The sequence below is a fragment of the Adiantum capillus-veneris genome, chromosome 15 (assembly GCF_014529385.1).
Source record: "Adiantum capillus-veneris isolate H3 chromosome 15, ASM1452938v2, whole genome shotgun sequence".
In the NCBI taxonomy this organism is placed as follows: domain Eukaryota; kingdom Viridiplantae; phylum Streptophyta; class Polypodiopsida; order Polypodiales; family Pteridaceae; genus Adiantum; species Adiantum capillus-veneris.
This window is the reverse complement of record NC_140945.1, coordinates 56,053,257-56,060,010: the sequence shown is the minus strand read 5'-3', so window position 1 is coordinate 56,060,010 and position 6,754 is coordinate 56,053,257. Positions and strand designations below refer to the sequence as shown.

The window sequence follows — 6,754 nt, the reverse complement described above, 5'->3', positions numbered from 1 at the left end:
TTTAGAATTTGAGGGATACGAGCAAGTAGATTTGAAGCCTTTGAAACGGCTTAGGATGGATAACCCTAGGATCGGAGTCTATTGTTGGGAGGATAGGAATGTAAAAGATCTTTTGTGGACTTTGCATGCCAAATCGGAACAACTAACACCCATGAAGATAATCTATATTTTCAAGATCAAGGAGAAGAGGTCAGGAGATCTACCAGCCTACCTGTTTAGGGATTGTTATAACAATAACTTTGCTATGATGACTCCTGAGGAGGTAGAACAAACCAAATAACAAATTGGATATTGGGCCAAGGACCAAAAACCATTCCAAGAGATGAACACCGTGAGAGATCTTCTGAGAGTAATGTTAAGAAACCAGAAACCACCTCATCACGCAGAAAACCGGGTGATACTAAGGCCAATCCAAGGCTACATGAGTCACTATTTCCAACAAACTGGTTTGAAGGACTCAGAATAGGACCAACTGCCAGGAGACCGAGAGTTGAACCAAATAGACGTGTCAAACTAGCTAATTTTCAAAAATGGGTTAAAAAATACAGTGGATCAAGGGATCCATACGACCACTTAGCAAGCTTTAAGCAAGTGCTAGAGAAGAAAGTATATTCGACTTCCATACTCAATTCGAGGGGTTTGGAATGACATTAGAAGGAAAAGCATTGACATGGTTCCAAAACATTCCACTAAGGTTAATCATGGACTTGAACACAGTAGCTCAAGGATTTGTAGCTGCTTGTTCCAAAACGGGGATCAAGCACAATACGGTAGCTCAAATCTACAGCTTCAAACAGAAACAAGGTGAGTCTGTTAGGGATTGTGCAGCTTGAATAAAGCAATAAATTGCCAGATGCCCAAAGCTAGAGATACCTACAGAAGAACGAATGGTATCATTATTTCTAGAGGGACTGCTAAACAAGGAACTTCATGCTATACTGTATAGCAAGAAGCATACAACCCTAGAAGAGTGTGTGTCTGATGCTATTGACTTAGGATTAAATTGTGATATTTTCAATGCAGAACATGTCCCCAAGGATAACCAAAGTGAGAAAATAGCATCCACCAAACCAGCACAAGTAGGAATAGCTGCTACAGCACTGCTTTCAGCCATAGAAGGCAAGTTCAAAAGGATGAATGACATGATGAATAACATGCAAAAAGCACCTATGAGGGGACCAGGACAAGGGATACCTCAATAGGGACAACCAATTAGGCCACAAAAATGGTGTGCAATCAAGGGTAAATGGACCAACCATGAGACCAGTGAGTGCTACTTTCGACCAAAGTATGATGAAAATGTTTAGTACGTGCCTATGAGACCACAAGGACAACCCATGTACAGATATCAGCCTAATATGGCCTAAGCTCAAAGACCATCGATGGGTATGGAAAGACCTCAACCCATGTTGGGTCAACAACCTCCGTATCCAACACATAATGCAGTGCCTGTAAAGTACATGCATCCCGAGGGAGTCATAGATGAACAAGCACTAGTGCCTGTTACACCCTATGCTGAGCCTAGTCCATCTATACTAATGGTAGAAGGATATTGGTATAATTCACATCCACCACTAATGGAGACCCACCTGTGACTTATGCTCCACCAGAGCTTGGACCAATGTATTATGTAGCTAATCAAGGTTGTTAAAGGCATAGAAATTCAGAACAGACAAACAGAGGAATAGGAATGGAACTGGAACAGAACACAGAAACAAACTAATTCTGCCATAACTTCCGCCTTCACAGTCTCAAAAAGACACTGATCGACAGTTACATAGTTTGAGAATATTAATGGGCAACGCCCTTTCCCAAGAACTTCCCTTGAAATCCCAAAAGTACAAAAGTTGATATTCCAAATTCCACTAAGGTAAAACATCCAAAATTCCCTCGGCTTAACACCTAGCACAGCCCGGTGGCTAGAGCCATAGGCTGACCTAGACCCACAATCCATTGATCAAGTATTTTTCTCCCCAGAAACATCTTTTGCATCTGTCTCCAAAGCCTTTTCTACCACAAAATCTGGATCTGCTTGCTTTTCCACCTCTTCTTTCGCCTGATTTTCCACTTTCGATTCCACTCCACCTGCCAAATTCGGATCTGGTTCCAAAACACCACTGCTCAGCTCCGCCGTCCACTTACTCAGACCCCCTGCACTTACTTTAATTTCTTTACTTTTGTTCTTCAACTCCTCCATCTCTGTAACCAGCCTCTCATTCTCGATCTTCAATGCCTCATTCTCCCTCCTAATGCTGTCCTTTCTAGCTAGTTGAAACCAATTCTTGAAGCGGTCTGTCGACGCTTCCATATGCTCCCTCCAAAGCCTAGTTGCTTTATTCCACATCTCTTGCACATATTCCAACATATCCTGCTTCAAGGTATCCGCATCCGAATCAGCTACTAAGATGCCTGTCATTCCCTGGTTTTGCAATGCCGCCTTCTCCATATCCGCCAATGGAGTTATTCTATAAATCAGAAAAAAAAATTCAGTGGTCAAATCAGCCACCTTGTCCCCCAATTCTTTAAATTGCTCATCCACTGCAGTCTTCACTCCATCTGCCCACTGAGTGAAATCCTCAGCTACACTCAAAACTTCAGCATTCCCTGCCATAGCTTCAGCTGTAATCCTCTTAACCTCCTCTTGCAATCTTTCCTTATCCGACCTCTCTTGAAATAATTGCATCCTAACTTTTTGCATTTCCCATTTTGGAATAGCACTACACTTATGTTCCATCTTCTCACTTTCCATCACCCTAAGCGCCGCATCCTGATTCTGCAGGAACTCATTCAAATCAACCAAACAGTTAGCAGCCTCCTCCATAGAGAAATCCCCCTGGCCTCATAACTGGCACTGCTACCTGTCTTAACCTTCAAACTCTCCGGAACACTCTCCTCCACAGCTCCACCCATTCCTTTCATAGACAGTGTGACCTTCTTACCTTTAGACTCCGACTTCTTAGACTCTGACTCCATGGTGAAAATGTTCAACTTTGATTCAGACTCTTCCAAACCCTTCCAAGAAACTTTAAAAGGTGATTTGCTTTTTTTAACTGTTGGAGACCCCAACAACAACTTCCTCCGCTTCATTCCACATAATGTTCCCTCTTCCTTCAACACATCTGCAACCGGTGTCTTCAAAACTGCGGTTGTTGATGTAACCTTCAGAACATGCTCAAAAATTGCAGCCAAATAAGGCGCCACTCGGCCCAATGCCGGTGTCTGACGCCAATCTCTCTTGCCTGTAAGCTGCATCCGATCATACAACATTGTTGCCCAATCAACCTTAATGCCTCTCTCAGCCTGAAACAATGGTGCAAAAGCCTCCTTAGACATGTAAGCAGTATTCTACAAAATGCACACCTTCTCCGGATACCAAAACAGATTTGAGGCTCTGATTCCACTTGCATTCCGCACCATATAGTATGCCTTCGTCCCAATCGGATTTCCAAATTCCCCCTTCATCAGGGAGTTAGTCACCTTCCTCCCCTTAGCTGGCACAAGCAAATACGGAACTTTGAAAACCTTACACCAACCTTGGTGTCAAGCGCACATCCTCTGTAATCACTCCATCACTCTCCTTAATCATGTTCCACTGCTACTCAACGAACTCGTTCTCTGCCCATGAATCCCAAGGTAGACATGCAAACTCATAAAGGCCTATGCGCATGAGCCATACCTCGGTTTCCGCCTCATTTGGGTCAAACGCTACCACTGCCATCTCCACACTCCCCTGATCACTCATAGACTCAGCTTCATCACTCTCCACCTCGATGTGATCCTCCTGCTGCCTCGACTTAAACAGCTCCTCCATCGCCATCTTCATCAACCTTGTGTTCGGCATTGATTCTGACGCATCGTCTTGCATCCCCGCCATCAGCTTTCCCTTGATATTTTTTGAAAACATTTCGCCCTTCTTCTCCGACTTAACAGTTAGTGAACTGCGACGTTCGCACACTTGGATGTGATCTCCAACACTTCTCACCACCTTAATCTTATAATGATGAATTTTCTCCTAGATTCGGGCATGCCATGCAAGATTCGCCCAAAAAAATTCATCCTTAAATGAGTCACATCAGCACTAAGCGAGTTTTCAGCGTTAAAGTGAGTACCCCCACTAATGAGTACCCCTTGACCCTTTTGCCCAATTCCATTCCTCCGACTTTCCTCTTTCTGGACTTCGAATCCCACAGTCCAAATTCCAACATCCAGTCCGCCATTCAAATTCCGAATTCCAGATCCCTTTACATGTTGAACATACTTTGACATTAAATCTCCATTCTGCTGAACATCCTCTACTTCCACCTTTACATCATTTGCTTGACTCCCAAATTGACAAATGGCTTGACAATCGCCATGATAAAATTCAGCTCCATCTGCATTTCCAAAGATGACTTCATCATTTGCTGCAATATCTTTAGCCTTCTGCAACATCCACTGTGAAATTTCAAGAACTTTTAATATCTAAATTTGCATCTGCATTTCCGCATGATTCTGAATTCTAATCTGAATCTGAATCTCACTCAGAATATGAATCTGAACCAAAATCTGACACTTGGGATACTCCTCTTCATGTCCCTTATACAACAGTGCCCTATCAACTCCTACATATTTGTTCTGATTTTGTCCAATCCAAGAAGAAAATGATGTTGTTAATCCCCATTGAGTATCGATGTCATCCTCCTTGTGACATTGATTGTCATACGTCTTCATCAAGCTTTCCACGGCTTCCATTAAAATTTGCATCTGAATTGGTCTTTGCATCCAAAATTGTAGTTGAATCCAAATCCAAAATTGAGACTGAATCTGAATTGAAATCTGAATTTGAGTCTGAATCACATTCTGCATCTTCCAAAATTTGACTTGCTTTATCAACTGAAAATTTGCCCTCAATATCTCTTCATATCCATCTATATGAAACGGCCGCAATATGGAATGCCACCTCCAACTTTCAATATGAATATCATCATCCTCAATCTCCTCCGTTATGCTGCTCTCATCTTCTGGTCCTTGCTGCTGCAATTGTTGCTTGGTTCTTTTGCAATCCTCTTTTGACATTTGCTTTGAAGTCAGCTTGAAATGACAAAATTCCGCCATGATATCCGCATTAGCATGCACATCCTCCATTTGCTGCTGACAACTGTCCTCTTCAAATGTATGTGAATTCCCAATGAGAATGACACTTCGATCAATCGAAAAGGAATAATCCTCCTGTGCTTCAGGGACACACTTCCGTGGTAGGATAGAGGTAACCAGGGTTTCTGCCCGGCTCTGTTCCCTGACCTCATGTTGCTCCTCCTTCCTTGCTACCTTTTATCCTGCTGATATTGCTGATCCTCCACATGGTCTTCTTTCCAACTTCCCACGTGCATTTGCTGGCTACCACCCGTTGATTTTCTGATCGAAACTGCTATGTACATTGTTGGGATACAATTTCCACAAGATTTGCTAACTGCATATTTTCATTAGTGGATCTTCGTGGTGACAATTCCTGCGAAACTGAGTTGTTCATTGTTGTTGCTGCAAATTCCTCATGAGTACATCTGATTTTTGAAACTTCTTCCTGCTTTGACTCTACATTTGTAATCCTACATACATTCTCAATTGAACCCAAAAATAAATCAATCACCTCTTCTTCTTCATTCCTCTCTCTATCCATCACCTCTCCGTTCATTCGACTATCCACCTGTCCATTCCTCACATTATCCGCCTCTTCAAATGGTCTTTGATTTCCGTGAACAACATCCTCAATATGTATGATTTGATTCTCCTCTGAATAATAAATCTCATTGACAAGTGACAACACCGACATCAATATCAGCAATGGATATTCCATCTCCACTCTATGAGCATACTCCAGTGGTAGGGTAGGGGTATCTAGGGACATTATTAGGCTCTCTTGGCCAACCTCCTTTTGCACCTCCTTCTCCTCCACCTTTGGTATCCCCACATTATGGATGTCCGTCTCCAAGCCAACCCATCCGTCATCATCATCACTTAATTCATCTTTGAACTCAGCCGCATATGCATCCCTCAATCTCTCACATGCTTCCTGCAATTTTCTCACCTCCTTCCTGCTGGAACATGATGTCCTCCTCTTTCCTTTATGATTAGTCAACCACTCATATGCCCTCTCTAAGTCATCCTCAAAATCTTCCAACTTATCCCATGCTACCTGTGTCCCATCAACTGATGCTTTATGCATTCTTCGGCTAAATTTTTGAAGTTTTGAACACAAATCCACCATACACCACTTCCTACATGCATCTCCCTCTGAACACTCATCAACTGCACATGGGAAATCCTCCACTTCATGCTTCTGACTCATGCATACCTTGCATTTCTTCCTCTTCTTGTTTTGACTCCCCATGGTGCTTATCCGCTAGAACTTTGATTTGAAATTTGACTGCTTTCTGACTTCCACATTTGCAACAGTTCTAATTCCAGATTCCGCAATTTGACTTCAAACTCTGCAACAGTCATTCTGATTTGAATTCTGATTCTACAAACTTATCTGATTCCTGATTCTGGTGGTACTCAACTTCCTGCACTTCCTCCTAGTGGAACTTGACTCCCATAACTCCCCCCTGGTGGAACTGATCCTCCGAAATTTGTTCTTGATGACCTCAAAATATGTGATAATAAATTTGGTTCATCTTCCACTTCTTCCTTCTGTCTGTCTCTCTGATAATCCTCTGGTACATCCAAATCTTCTTGTCCAATCTGGATATGTGTCCTCTTTTGCTTCTTCTAGGGC

At 42.6% G+C, this 6,754-nt stretch overlaps 1 pseudogene; it reads right to left on the bottom strand.

The window, feature by feature from the left end:
* Positions 1-4,982: 4,982 nt before the first annotated feature.
* On the bottom strand, positions 4,983-6,244 carry LOC147440714 (uncharacterized; annotated as a pseudogene).
* Between the last annotated feature and the right edge of the window lie 510 nt (positions 6,245-6,754).